Raw genomic sequence first — 15,009 nt, 5'->3', positions numbered from 1 at the left:
TATGACCCTAGCAAGGGCTTTTGAATAAATGTCTCCTATTTGCTTCTCTCCTTTTTAAATGGAATCTACATGCTCCTCAGAAATAAAAGTGTTTTCAGATTCATGGAGACACTCATGTTTTTATATTGTAACAGACCTAAGAAATTGGTCAGCTCTCCCACACCTTTTTTGTACTTTGATATCATTATTATAATGCAAAAATGTGAACAAATTCCCAGTGCTTCTCCATGCAGCTATGCTTTATATTATCAAGTGATATAATTATATCATTACCATTATTATCAAAGATATGTGCACTTGAGGTTTTGTTAGGCATTATTCTACTATGCAGTGAGAACTTCTTTCTCCTTGCTGGGATCCCCAAGCTACTCGTGCCACCACTATTACTACTACTATTACTAGTCTTACTGCATCTATATAGTTTACTGTTGGCTAGGCAGGTTGCATATGTTACCATCATTAAACCTCACAACAACCTTTTCTTATTACCCGCATTTTATAGGTGAAGAAACCAATATTTAAAGTAATTAAGTAATAAGCTGTCCAATCAAAGGGCTAGATTAATACAGTGCTGGGATTGCAGTCTAGGAAGCCTACTGCCAAAGTCTATACACCTACTCCGTATACTATATTGCTCTTCAATCTGAAATAAGCCTGTGGATATGCTGATAATTAGAAAAATTAGCCATAGCAAAGTAGAAGTGTTATACTATGATACAACTTGAATAGTAAGCTCTAAACCATGCAAAATGGACAAAAGCATACATGATATGACAAGATAAGTTCATTGTGGTAGATAATCAGATAGGATAGTTATAGGAATGCCATGTTGAAACTAGGCAAAAAAAGATTAAGAATACATCATTTCTTTTTCAATGAATTTTAGCAGGCTTCATTTCCTACTCTGCAAAAGAATTTGGAGCAGATGATTCCTCAAGTTCCTTAATAATGGCATTCTGTGCATGCTTTATAAGCACTTTATTATAAAACCATGTCCCTTCATGGAATCTAGCTTAGGATTTATAAATAAAATGATTCTAAACACATTTCCTTTATTGAATTAGTGAATGAATAAAGTACAGTTTTATGAGCTATTCCCATAATGGATGATTCATGAATTTTTTTAGGAGGAGTAGAATGAAAGACTTTCTAGCCATAACTCGTTGTAAAGAAAGTTTTTGGTAATATATTTTTCCATAGGACAATTATAAAGCAGAAGGCATTTTCAGAAAAGAAAGAAAATGACGTCTTTATAAGAGGTTGGCCATATGGCTGGTTAACCAGAAAGGTTGTCAGTTATCTTTAGTTTTTAAAGGAATTTTTATAAACCTGTAAACCTACCATTGTACAGTTACCAAGAGAGTCCAGTATTGACTGTGGCCTATAAATGTTCCCCCTCTTTTGGGAAGGGGATTAACCACTTACAGAAGGAAAGTCGGAGAAGGTTTGTTTCATTTTTCAAATAGCTCTTCTTTTTCTCAAATCCTTTTTTTTTTTTTTTTTTTTAAATTTTTATTTATTTATGATAGTCACACACAGAGAGAGAGAGAGAGGGGCAGAGACATAGGCCGAGGGAGAAGCAGGCTCCATGCACCGGGAGCCCGACATGGGATTCGATCCCGGGTCTCCAGGATCGTGCCCTGGGCCAAAGGCAGGCGCCAAACCGCTGCGCCACCCAGGGATCCCTTTTTCTCAAATCCTGATGATGATATCATTTTGAATGTCAGGATTCCCAAAATTAAACGCTGCCAGTCCCAGGATCTTTCAGTCCTTCACTGATTATTGGATAATGACCCACCAGCCCCTTTCCTATCACGGTCTCACTCTCCAGCCTCGGTTTAGAACACAGGTGGTGTTAATGAAGGGTTGCAAGGGCATCTATTCAGACAGATGGACGGACTTGATATTTAAACCCATTACTATGTACACTTGCATGTCAGCCTTTACTTACATGGGTCCCCTCCCCTGGAATTTAAGACAACGGCACAGGCTTCTTGATTCCCAGTTTTGCCTTTTCAGAGCATTGTTCACACCACAGATAAGTAACTCCCCCAGATTTAAATAGTCTTGGTGGTAATCTCTCTCTGTAGCTTCAGATGCAGCAGCCAAATACTCTTTGACAAAGAACAAGATGCAGTCTCCTCCTTTTCTCTTCCCTCCTCCAAGAAGCACATTACTCAGCTCCTGCAGGTGGTTGGGTATTCAGAATCTAGTTCCTCCCTCCTGGAAAGAATATGTGCACTTTCCAAAGACTTAAGCTTCAAGAACTTAATCATGGAGAGAGAAATATGTTTCTACAGTAAAATTAGTAAATATCAATTGAGAGACATTGCTACAGAAATATTAAACTCTAAATGAAGGAACATTTGCTAATTTCCACCAATATATTTTCCAGTGGGGAGATAAGACTGACTCTCTCTCTCTCTCTCTCTCTGTCACACACACACACACACGCACGCACATAAATGATCCATCTTTTCCTGTTGATTTAAGCTAATAGAACCTGATTTAAGTGCCAGCAGTATAACATAGAACAGTGTTTCCCAAACATCAATATCTGAACCATCTGGAGTGTTTAAAAAGTACAGATTCTCAGGCCAGATCTCCAGAGTGTTCTCATTTTATTGTCCAAGTGATTATGATGGCAACCTGGATCCAGACTTAGTGTTCTAAACTGAATTTGGTGATTCTAGGCTCATTTTGATCAAATATTCAGATTATTGTGATCAATGTATTGGACTAAGCCTAATCTACCATAGAGTAAATGGACACTGACACCATGGAGTTACATATATTAAACATGTTAAATTTTGCCATTTCCTACTGCTATTAAGATGGCTGTATTCTAATGCTGAATTAAATTATTATACTAAGTTAGAGCTAACACCAATTATTGCACTGAGTTGACACTGAGAAAAAGTAACCTAATACAAATCAATTAATCAAGGATAAATAAATATCTAATTCTTCTGATAAAAATTTTGCAAATGATTTGCTAAGTAATTTTGAGAAAATAATTTATCTTCTTCAACCTCAGTAATTTCCAAAGATGAAGTTGATTACAAATGCCATCTGTTTCATAGGAATAAAAGGAAGATAAGACCTTGTAAGAAAGTTGTGTATCCCAAAATTGTCAGATCAATCCAAAGTGCATTTTTCGTTTGCCCTTGGAAACTGGACATTGTGTTATTGGGTTACGTCCTGGAGAAACTGTGAAGTATGGTATTCATACCTGTGAGGTATGGTATTCACTAAGGGATTAGAGAACGAAAATTGAAATTTGGAAGGAAAATCATCTCTTCAAAGACTATATAATGAGATACCAGAGAACTGAACAAATCAGGATCCCTAATGCTTTAGAGTCCTAATTGGGAGGATACTAATGGCAAATTGATTTTGATATTTTTTTTCAATTGACTGGAAAGAAAACTAAATGATTTTTTCCCCCAGGATCCTCTTTTGGACCTAACCATACTAAAAGACAAACACAGAGCAAAAAAATACCTACCATGGATGCTTTCGATTGTTTTAATCGTAGCAAATGGCTGCAATTCTCTTTTTCTCTCTCATTCTCACTTTCTCTCCAGCTTTTGAGTTTTGGATCTCTGCCAGCCTGTGACAACTTCTCCCAAGCCAGTGTAACTCATTCAAAGAAGCATCTTCCTGGCTTCGAGTTTAGTCTTTAATAAAACCCTCCTACCTCTCCCTGCCACATTCTTCTTCCATATCTATCTCTCTCCTGAACACAAATATTGCTTCTGATCTCTTTCTAAATGAAGATATAGATCTTTGTGTTCACAGTGCCTCTTAACTCTTTTTAATAAGTATTTACAGCATATTGGGTGCACTCCTTTGGCAATACATAGCTTCTGAACCAGCACTTAAAATTCTTCTACAGTTCCAAAGGGATTCCATGTGACATTAATTAAGGTGTGAAATTGCTTCATGTTAATTGCTCACACCCTTCCATGATCTGCGATTAAAACAATTAAATATCTTTAATGGTACATTAACTAACAGAGCAATCTAACCTTTCTACTTCTTAGCAATTACAGAGGGCCAAGGAAAATTCAATTAAATTGGTAGTAATAAAAAGAGTAGTCATATTTCATTCTTCTTTGATGGAAACTGATATAGGATAGGGGTTCTTTCTAGAGTGCCCTTTATATGAGCTTTATCAGAAACTGGAGTTTCATTGCCTCCATTTGGAAAACAATTTGTCAGCAGCAGCTCCAATCGCCCTCCACCCAGGTTTTCCGATCTCCCTAATAGAGCAACACTGATACTGAACGATTTATACCTACTTCTTCCCATAACTACAAGAACACTCACTTTTTAAGTGATTTGTAGGAAGCCAAAAGTAATATAAGTAATAATTAGTAGCAATGGTACTGCTGTATATGCCACTTGTGTGGCTCATTATTTTTAACATGCTTCCCTAGCCATAGTATCACTTGATGGGCACTAACACTTTGCGCATATGCAGGTTAAGAGTATCATCCCAATTTTAAAGATAGGAAACTGGGATCCCTGAGTGGCGCAGCGGTTTGGCGCCTGCCTTTGGCCCAGGGCGCGATCCTGGAGACCCAGGATCAAATCCCACGTCGGGCTCCCGGTGCATGGAGCCTGCTTCTCCCTCTGCCTGTGTCTCTGCCTCTCTCTCTCTCTCTCTCTCTCTCTCTGTGACTAGCATAAATAAAAAAAAAAAAAAAAAAAAAAGATAGGAAACTGAGTTTAAGAGAGGTTAAATAACTGACCCAGGTCCATATAGTTAGAAAGGGGCTAAAACTATGACCAGAGCTGTTATCTCTATCAGACTGCCAAAAGGATCCAGTTAGCTGCTGGAGGATTGACCAATGTCTATAACATACAGTTAGTAGTGACTAACAAGAGTGATTTCATTGAGGTAGCAGGGAGTAAGTCTAATTGGAGTGTATTCAAGTTATCACAGGAAGTAAAGAGAAGAAGAAAGTAATATGAAATCACACTGTAGAGGAGCTCTGCTATAAAAAAAAGAGAGAGAGAGAGAAATAGGAAGCTAGCTAGAGAGAAACATTGTGGTTACAGAGTGTAATTTGTTTGCTTGTTTGTTTAAAGCTATCACAGCACATGTATAGACTGATGGGAATAATTGAGGAGAAGTTAAGATTTGGCTTCCCAGGAGAGATGGCCACTGAATAACACTGACCAAAGGGGGTGGGATCACGTGAGCATGGAAGTCGGAAGTGGAGGGTGAGATGTACACAGGCCATGGGAAGAGTTCAAGCACTAGAACACATGTGAGCACATATATGCAGGTTGGTCATTTTCATGGTGGAAATACAAAAACTTTCTCCTCTGCTTCTAAGTGGAATACAAAGCAAGGTGGTTTGCTGATAAAAAAAAAGGAAGGAAGGGAAGGAAGGAGGGAGACACCAAAAAGAGAAGGAGGGGAAGGAAAGAAAGACAAGAAACAAAGAAGGCAGACCTGTCATGTGAATCTGAGGAGGGTTTGAGGAGGAAAGAGAAGGTGTGGAATGGTCACTTAGGAAGAATAGGAGGGGGAATTGGCAAGAGAAATGTAAGAGGGTTCCAGGAAGTGCTGGGGACCCCCATGAGGTTTGGGATCAGGATTTTTTTTTTAATAAATTTATTTTTTATTGGTGTTCAATTTACCAACATACAGAATAACACCCAGTGCTCATCTGGTCAAGTGCCCCCCTCAGTGCCCGTCACCCATTCACTCCCACCCCCCGCCCTCCTCCCCTTCCACCACCACTAGTTTGTTTCCCAGAGTTAGGAGTCTTCATGTTCTGTCTCCCTTTCTGATATTTCCCACACACTTCTTCTTCCTTCCCTTATATTCCCTTTCACTATTATTTATATTCCCCAAATGAATGAGACCATATAATGTTTGTCCTTCTCTGATTGACTTCACTCCGATAATACCCTCCAGTTCCATCCACGTTGAAGCAAATGGTGGGTATTGTCATTTCTAATGGCTGAGGAATATTCCATTGTATACATAGACCACAGCTTCTTTATTCATTCATCTTTTGATGGACACCGAGGCTCCTTCCACAGTTTGGCTATTGTGGCCATTGCTGCTAGAAACATCGGGGTCCAGTCAACAAAGTTTCATGTTGTTTGTTTTCTGCACACATGAAACTACTTGACTATGAGCTTAGAGCAGGAACTCTAGACTTAATCATACATGAATTTTAATGCTGATTCTGCTCTGCGGTGTCCCACACCACTTCTAACAAATTACCCTTTTTGTTCTTCAGTTTCCTTATTTGCAAAAAAGACCGATAAAAGTATCTACCTTTCCGATCATTTAAAATAACCATAGTGCATATAAAGTACAGATACATAGTAAGTGCTGAATTAATATTAGTTATGATTATGAGCACACTGACTACTCAGGTGGGGAGTACCCACTAGATGGTACCTGCACCTGGTTTATTACAGTTGTCTGATTTATAAATAATAGCAGGGGATCCCTGGGTGGCTCAGTGGTTTGGCGCCTGCCTTTGGCCCAGGGCGTCATCCTAGAGTCCCGGGATCGAGTCCCACATCGGGCTTCCTGCATGGAGCCTGTTTCTCCTCTGTCTGTGTCTCTGCCTCTCTCTCTCTCTCTTGCTCTCTGTGTGTCTCATGAATAAATAAATAAAATCTTTTGAAAAATAAAAATAAAAAATAAATAATAGCAACTTTTGAGATTCCACTTTTTTTGGTTTCCAAGAGAAGTGTGTAACTAAAATAAATGCGATTATTGAATACTGAAAGTTGCAAACAAGGATTCTGAGCCAGCATAATGAAAAAGAACACTTGCATCTTCTGATAACTGCATTTGCAACAAAGGTACGAGTTAAAAATATATATATATATATATATATAATAGAAAAATAGTAGCTGGAATGCCTGCCCTGGAAAGACCTATACCTAATCTTACAAGGAGAAGATGTGTCTTATTTTTGACAAGATTTCAACGCTCAGTGATATTTCTTAAGTCTCTCTCTTTTCTAATGGCACAATCTTGTATTTAAAAATAAAGCAAAAAATAAATAGAGCAAATACTGTATGTTATCCTATAGTTGGTAGCTTATGGTCTTGTTATGACCAGGTGTAGTATTTTGTTTGTGATACCAGGACTGCAAGGCTTTCTACAGAAATATAGCCAGTGCATCTCAGGCGGCTGTGAAAATGACAGCCTCCGCAATGCCAAGTCACAATGTGACTCGTGTCTGTCATACAGGTGTGTTCCACTCACATTAAAGGGTGGAACTGGGGATTTTTAGTGAATGCTAGGTCTTAAAATAATATCCGATGTGGGCTATGTTATTAGAAACTTTCATGTGTCCTTGCATCTGCGCAGGAGGAAAAATATCCTCTTATCAAATCTCTCTACCTCATTTTTACTCTGAAAGCTGCAATGAATCCTCCTTCAGTGTACTATGGATCAAGAAAAATCAAAACATGAATAAAAGGAAACAGCCAGAAGAAGAGAAGGGGGGGGTGTGGTGAGGAGAGGAGAAAGAGAAATAAATTGAAACATATATCAAAATAGAGGGGAAATAGAAAACTGATGTGAAGAAAGAATACTAAAGAACCAAAAAGAAATGCTTCCCTTTTTAGAACATTATCTCCTTTTACCATTTATCCAAAGCCATTATGATATTATGTGTTAGAGGAATAATGGTATTTATCTCAAAAACATCCTGTGGGATTAAAAAAAAAAGAGCAAGTGTTTTTTGCTTTGTTTTGTTTTTCATGCTTTAAAGGGTAAAGAGGGCACGGGGTATGATCAAGAACCACCCAGGAGTGCCAGGTGAAAGAGCAGCAGTGTTGTTAATCAGGCATTGTATCACTAGGACACTAAACATTCTTGATATTTAGATGCTGAAATTTTGTTGGGAAAATAGTGTAAAGTGGAATCAGAAAGAAACACAATTGGAAATCAGTTCCATGCCAAGTGGTAACCATTAAATCATGACCCCCTGAAGATAAAATCTGTATCACAAGTGTAGTTCCCAGGGTCTCAGATGAGACATGGTTAGATTGTACATCACAAGCTTGCAAATCAGAGAACTTGTTTCCAGTAGTTATATATGGGCAATGGCACTGAATCTGAATTTCTGAGAAGGGTGATTGGAGAGCTAGGAGAATAAAAATTCAACGAGTTGAGTTTTTTTGTTTGTTTGTTTCACTCTGTTCTCAGTCTGGAAATTACTCCTCATCAAAAGAACTGGAATATCAGACTGCACTCATAGCTGAAGTAGGCCAAATGCATACAACAGACAGCACAGTAAGAAAATACTCAGGAACAAAGAAATTAAATATATATATATATAGAGAGAGAGAGCCTTCCTAGAGCAAAATAAATCTATCCCTAATGAAATAATAGCTTATTATAATAGAAAGTGATGAAAAAGCTCCCCCCCATCAAAAATCATTGTACTTTGAAATAATGCAAATTAAGAGATCAGAGGTTACTGCAATTACTAATAAGGACCTGATTATCAGGAAGAGAGAAAACTTAATCTTGCATAGTATGAGGCTGATTTGAGAAGCACAATTTGGGAGCTGTAGAATTTATATAACTGTTTGAAATTCAGAACCTAAGTAGTTTCCTGGATATGCTTCTTAAAGGTTTCCCACAATTGCTTAGTATATGATTGGAAATTAACACCAGAACTCCAAATTCTAGTTGTAGTGGTAGTAGCTGTATAAAATTGTGATTAATTCTTATTGGAAAGCATATGTGATGCTCATATATGGGATCAGTGATTCTTGATTTATATCATTTGTTGATTGTGTAGTCATCTTAAGTGCTACATTAAGCTCCCCACAAAACAAAAGGAGAACTCTTCTCAACATGTTAGTTAGCTTGACCAAGTGAACCATTCTTTCAATTGTCAAAATTATGGTATATGGAGAATATCAGATAGTGTATATATTAGATAAGCAGCAGGTCTCACACGTAATGGTGCCTCAGCTAGGTCTGTTTCTAAGAAAGTACAGTTGTGTTTGCAAGTTATCAGAATTCATGAAAGTTTCAGATACTGCCAACCATTTTTTAGGATCCACGCAGTAAGATTCAGTTTCACTGATTCTTCCTGACTAATCTGACTGGCTGTATTCATGTCATGTAAACATAGTTAGACATTTTTCTAGATAACGAGATTGAATAAATAGATTTTCACTATACACTCATGTCCTTGATGGACATATTTTTTAACTCTTCATTCACTTATCAAATTGAGGCTGATAGACATCAGGGTCATGCTTTAAATCTTCCAGCTGGGAACTCAGAAGGTCTGACATGAGTCAGCCCTGCCAGCTTATTCCTCCCTACTTCTCAATTTTACCCCATTCTTCAACCAGTCACTGTTTTTCTTTTTTTTTTCTTTTGTTTTTGTTTTTCTTATATAACCTCTTCAGTCTTATTTGGTAGCTTATTCATCTGTGTAAATCCTCTGCATTCTTCAAGGCTAAATCAACATTGTATAGCTATTGTTCTGTGCTCTTTTCCATTCCACTCCCCACTCTGGCTCTGAACAGTCTGTGATATGTGTGTATGTCTGTGCTGTTCTTAGCCTTGAGCTCCATGAGGGCAGGATTCAAGCGGCCACCTCTCACAGTTGCTATGCAATCTGGCAGGGTGCCTGGTGCAAATGAAACGTACACCTGTTTATCGAATAAATGAACAAATCAACGCTTGAACCAATTCATCTTTGGGTACTAGTTATAAAAGAGAAATTGAAATTGGAGGAGAGGAAAGAACATGAAAAGGCCATTTTAGGATGAAGGTGATACAGCATTAGCTTGGCCAAGTAAAAAGGGTCAATAAATGTTTTGTGAACCAGTTGCATCCTACTAAGTCATCCAAGACACTCAGTATCTCCCAAGTCTATATATGAGTGTCAGGACCACCAGGTCAGAACACTTTCTCCCCTGTCTTCCCATCATTCAGTAATTTATAGCTTTAGGTCCAGTCAGGACACTTCTCTTCCAAACAACAAATTCTTCTAATATAGAACTGTCTAAAAGAAACATCATATGAGCTACATATGTAATTTAAAACTTTTATATACACTTAAACAATAAAAACAAACGTGACAAATTTTAATAATATACTCCACCCAATATATCCAAAATATTATCTATTTAATATGTAACCAGTTCATATATAACTGATGATATGTTAATTCTTTTTGTGTGGTCTTTAAATTTAATGTTTGTTTTATACTTACAGCACGTCTGAATTAGGACTAATCACATTTTTTTTTCAAATATTTTATTTATTTATTCATGAGAGACACACAGAGAGGCAGAGAACAGGCAGAGGGAGAAGCAGGCTCTATGCAGGGAGCCCAGGACTAATCACATTTTAAGTGCTCTGTGATCACATATGGCAAAATGGATTTTTATATTAGGTACCGTGTTCCTAGGATATTCTCATCCGATTTTCCTGTCCTTTTACCAATTCTATACCCCCTCAGTTATAGCTCAATTCTCTCCATCTTACTATAGTACTAAGACCAATATTTTTGAATATTAAGAAATTGTTGGATCTTCCCAAGCAAATAAGACATTTCTGGCTTTAATAGTCATTTCTTTCTTTATAGCTTATACTCAGTATTTGTATGTGCATATTTTTTTTAAATGTGTAATTATTATGCTGTATAAAATATACACAACATAAAATTTAACATTTTAACCATTGTAAGTGTACATTTCAATGCCATTAGGTACATTCACATTGTACTTATATACATTGAGTCATTCTCCCTTCTCCAGCCCCAGGAACTTCTTACTCCAACACTTGTTACTTTCTTTTTGTTTTCATTTTTGAAAATAGCCATCCTGCATTTGTTTTTATTACCATTTTTGAATGACATTAGGAATATTTAGTAGAGGAAAGGCCAACTTGGATCTCAATTAATAAATGGATCTAGGGCAGCCAGGGTGGCTCAGCGGTTTAGCACCACCTTCAGCCCAGGGCATGATCCTGGAGACCCGGGATCGAGTCCCACGTCGGGCTCCCTGCATGGAGCCTGCTTCTCCCTCTGCCTGTCTCTGCCTCTCTCTCTCTCTCTCTCTCTCTCTCTCTGTCTCTCATGAATAAATAAATAAAATCTTTAAAAAAAAATTTTTTTAAATAAACGGATCTAATTTAAGCATTGTCTGACATAAGACAATCATTTTTTTCCATTTTCTTAAATGTAAATCTTATTTTATTTAAATTCAGTTAATTAACGTATAATGTATTATTGGTTTCAGAAGTAGAGGTCAGTGATTCATCAGTCTTATATAACACCCAGTGCTTATTCCATCACTTGCCCTTCTTACTGTCCATCACCCACTTGCCAGATCCCCCACCCCCCTCCAGTGACTCTGTTTCTTTCCTATGATTAATACTCTTATGGTTTGTCTCCCTCTCTGATTTCATCTTTATTTTTCCCTCTCTTCCCCTATGATCCTCTGTTTTGTTGCTTAAATCCCACATATGACTGAGATCGTATGATAATTGTCTTTCTGATGGACTTATTTTGCCTAGCATAATACACTCTAGTTCCATCCACATTGTTGCAAATAGCAAGATTTCATTTTATTGAATGGCTGAGTTTATTCCATTTTTTGATAAATTGATCTTTTGCTTTTATTAGAACTCTTGACTAGGATTTTGAAGCCTTTCATTCTCATCCTGGTTCTGCCCTTACTATTTGACATTAGGAAAGTTGATTAGTTTATTTCATATTTTAAAAATTTGGATAAGAATTTCTCACTTTATACACAAGATTATTATAATTATCAATTGAGTTAGTCAATTTAAAATGACTTTGAGGGGTGCCTGGGTGGCTCAGTGGGTTAAGCATTTGCCTTTGGTTTCAGTTATAATATTGGGGTCCTGGGATAGAGCCTGCTCAGTGCGGAGTCTGCTTCTTCTTCTTCCTCTGCCACCCCTCCCTCACTTGTGCTCTCTCTCTCAAATAAAATCTTTTTAAAAGTGGCTTTGAAAACACTGAAATAATAGATTTATTTAAGGGATTAAAATTTATTTATGAGATTACCATTGTGGTTATTTTTTTTTTTTATTTTATATATTCATGAGAGATACAGAGAAAGAGGCAGAGTCATGGGCAGGCTTCCCACAGGGAGCCTGATGTAGGCCTCAATCCAGGCACCCCAGGATCATGCCCTGATCCAAAGGCAGACGTTCAACCACTGAGCCACACAGGTGTCCCATTGTGGTTATTTTGTACATCAAAGTGATTGGGTTTTACATTTTGGACATATAATGCATTTTGTAGAACACTTATACCTTCTGTTTTCTTGTATTTTGTGTCATCTTTTTATTGTTTATCATTTAGAATACCACAGTTATGGAGTACTAATACAACTATCAAAGGAAGTTATATTACTTAAGAGAAATGGTTTGTCCTTTCTTTGCTTTCTAATTGGACCATACTCTTTTAATTACATTTTCATTCTAAAATTTGATTGAGCTTTGTACTTCTTGATTTATCAGCTTCTTGAGTTAGACAGTAATACTAACATCCCAGAGCCTATAAATAATGAAAATTAAAGCCCAAGAAATCAATCTGTTTGACAAAGTTTTTGTTCTCTTTGTTTATATTTGTATGCAATTCCTAGATTGTCATAAGTTTGCTTTCTTTAAAGAAAGTTCTTTCTATTAACAGAAATACAGAAATTCAAATAATTACTTGATTTATTGTGGGGTGGGGGGTTCCAGTGAACTAGGAAACCTATTTATTACTCTTCATTTTCCAACTAAGAACTAGTTTTTTCAAAACCTGGAAAATTATTACACCATTTAAATGGAAATTATTACACCATTTAAATGGAAATATCTGAAAATTAGTAATGGAGTAGTCCTGAGGAGGGCAAATTGCATGCTCTGCTATGATACTAATGAATTTTGTTCCCTTTGAAACACTGAAAATGTTCAGATGCCAATTTAAAAATCCTCTTTGGGGACTTGATACCAAGATGGCAAGCAGGATTAAGTTATTGGAAAAGTTATCTGCAGTGGTAGTTATAATGGTAATATTTCACATTGTCATGACTCAAGTATTTTATGCATATGTGAGAAATAACAAAAAATAATAAAGAGATGAAGTTAAAATCAAATTCTTTGGGAAGAATCTATGACATAAGGAAACTAAAAAAAATAAGTAGTAAAATAAGAAATTCAACTATAAAAGTTATTTTAAAATATATTCTTGAATTTAAGTTGGAAAATAACATCCTTCAAGTATCTCTAAGTTGGAGTTTAAGAAATTTGCAGGTCAAAATCTACTTTATATATACATATTTTTTAATGAATCTTTCTTTCTTTCTTTCTTTCTTTCTTTCTTTCTTTCTTTCTTTCTTTCTTAGCACACACATGAGCCTGGGGGGAGGAGGAGAAGCAGAAGGGGAGAGAGAATCTCAAGCAGACTCCTGGCTCTCAGCCTGGAACCCAATATGGGGCTCAGTCCTCTCACCCTGAGATCATGACCTGAGCCAAAATCAAGAGTCAGATGCTTAACTAACTGAACCACCCAGGCCTCCTCCTCTATTATGCATATATATATATATATATATATATATATATATATATATATATATATTATTTTTGTCATTCTTTGAGACTCTGATTTAGCAGTTTGTAGTCAGGCCTGGAGATGTATTGGTTTTCACAGTTGACTAGGTGCAGTGTAGGGAAAACTCTTTTATGGTATCACATAAATAGCTTTCTAATAGAATCACTTCATTACTTCTGAGTTCCCTGTAGACTTACCAGTTATAAATAAATAGCTTTATTTTGCATATATAAATGCATGCTTTAATTTTTGAGATTTTGACATTTTGCCCATAACAGAAATATATGTAAGAGACATTTAGACTTGAGGAATTACAAGATTTCCATAAGACCTTCCATAGGATCTTCTGTCTTTTGTAAGAGAAAGTGAAAACTTAAATTATCTGCTGGCATCATCTGAAAATTAAGCATCAATTCTTTCTCAACTCATTTTCTCTGTACAACTTTGCTACTTATCCCAAAAGTCTTTGGGATATTGGAGGAGCCATTTAGTGTAATAATTGAAATACTTTAAAATCTCATTTAAAAATATATATGTAAAAATGCAATAAAATAAAAATAAAATATTTGTGTGCAATAGTTTTGCACATTATACTTAGCCAAACATAGTTTGTTTGCATATTTTGTACTACCCAAAGTGTAGTTCCATTTGCCAAGACCAGCATCACCTGGGAACTTATTAAAAATGTAGAATCTTAACTCCACGGAAACCTTCTGTATCAGATTCTGGATTTTAACAAAATATCCCTGGATGATTTGAAAGCACATTAACGTTTAAGAAGCTCTTCCACTGCAGGACACCTGGGTGGCTCAGCAGTTGAACATCTGCCTTTGGCTCAGGGCCTGATCCCGGAGTCCCGGGATCAAGTCCCACATCGGGTTCCCTGCATGGAGCCTGCTTCTCCCTCTGCCTGTGTCTCTGCCTCTGTGTGTGTGTGTGTGTGTGTGTGTGTGTGTGTGTGTGTGTGTCTTTCATAATAAATAAAATCTTTAAAAAAAAAAAGAAGAAGAAGAAGAAGCTCTACCACTGAAATATTGAGGGGGAAAAAAAAACCTGTGTCCTCATCACTAAACTAGTCTAAAGAGAATTTTTTTGTATCTTAACTCTCTTAATCTAGTTTTTAATTTAGAATATCTTTAGCCACCCCTCAAAACTATCACTTTGTTCTCTGAAATCTGTTATTCAAAATTCTAATGAAGAGATCAGCTCCTTCATTTTCTTAAACATCTTTGGATGTTTAGTATATGCCAGGCACTTAATTCTCATAAAAATTTAGTTTTTTAACTACAACAGTGTATCTAAGTTGACAGAACTAGTGAGTGGCTGACTGAAGTTGGGGACACAAGTGGTGTGGCTCCCAGATTGGTGCTCTTAACCACCACATGACATCTATTTGGTCATAGCCATGCTCAGGTCT

General features: G+C 36.7%; 1 protein-coding gene across 4 annotated transcripts in view; it reads left to right on the top strand.

Annotated features, from left to right (window-relative positions):
• Positions 1-15,009, top strand: part of FGF12 (fibroblast growth factor 12) — a 543,009-nt gene that overhangs the window by 522,392 nt on the left and 5,608 nt on the right. The gene's annotated exons all lie outside the window — the stretch shown is intronic.

Source organism: Canis lupus, chromosome 34 (genome assembly GCF_011100685.1).
Source record: "Canis lupus familiaris isolate Mischka breed German Shepherd chromosome 34, alternate assembly UU_Cfam_GSD_1.0, whole genome shotgun sequence".
NCBI lineage: Eukaryota > Metazoa > Chordata > Mammalia > Carnivora > Canidae > Canis > Canis lupus.
The sequence above is the reverse complement of the archived record's forward strand: the minus strand, read 5'-3'. Positions and strand labels throughout refer to the sequence as shown.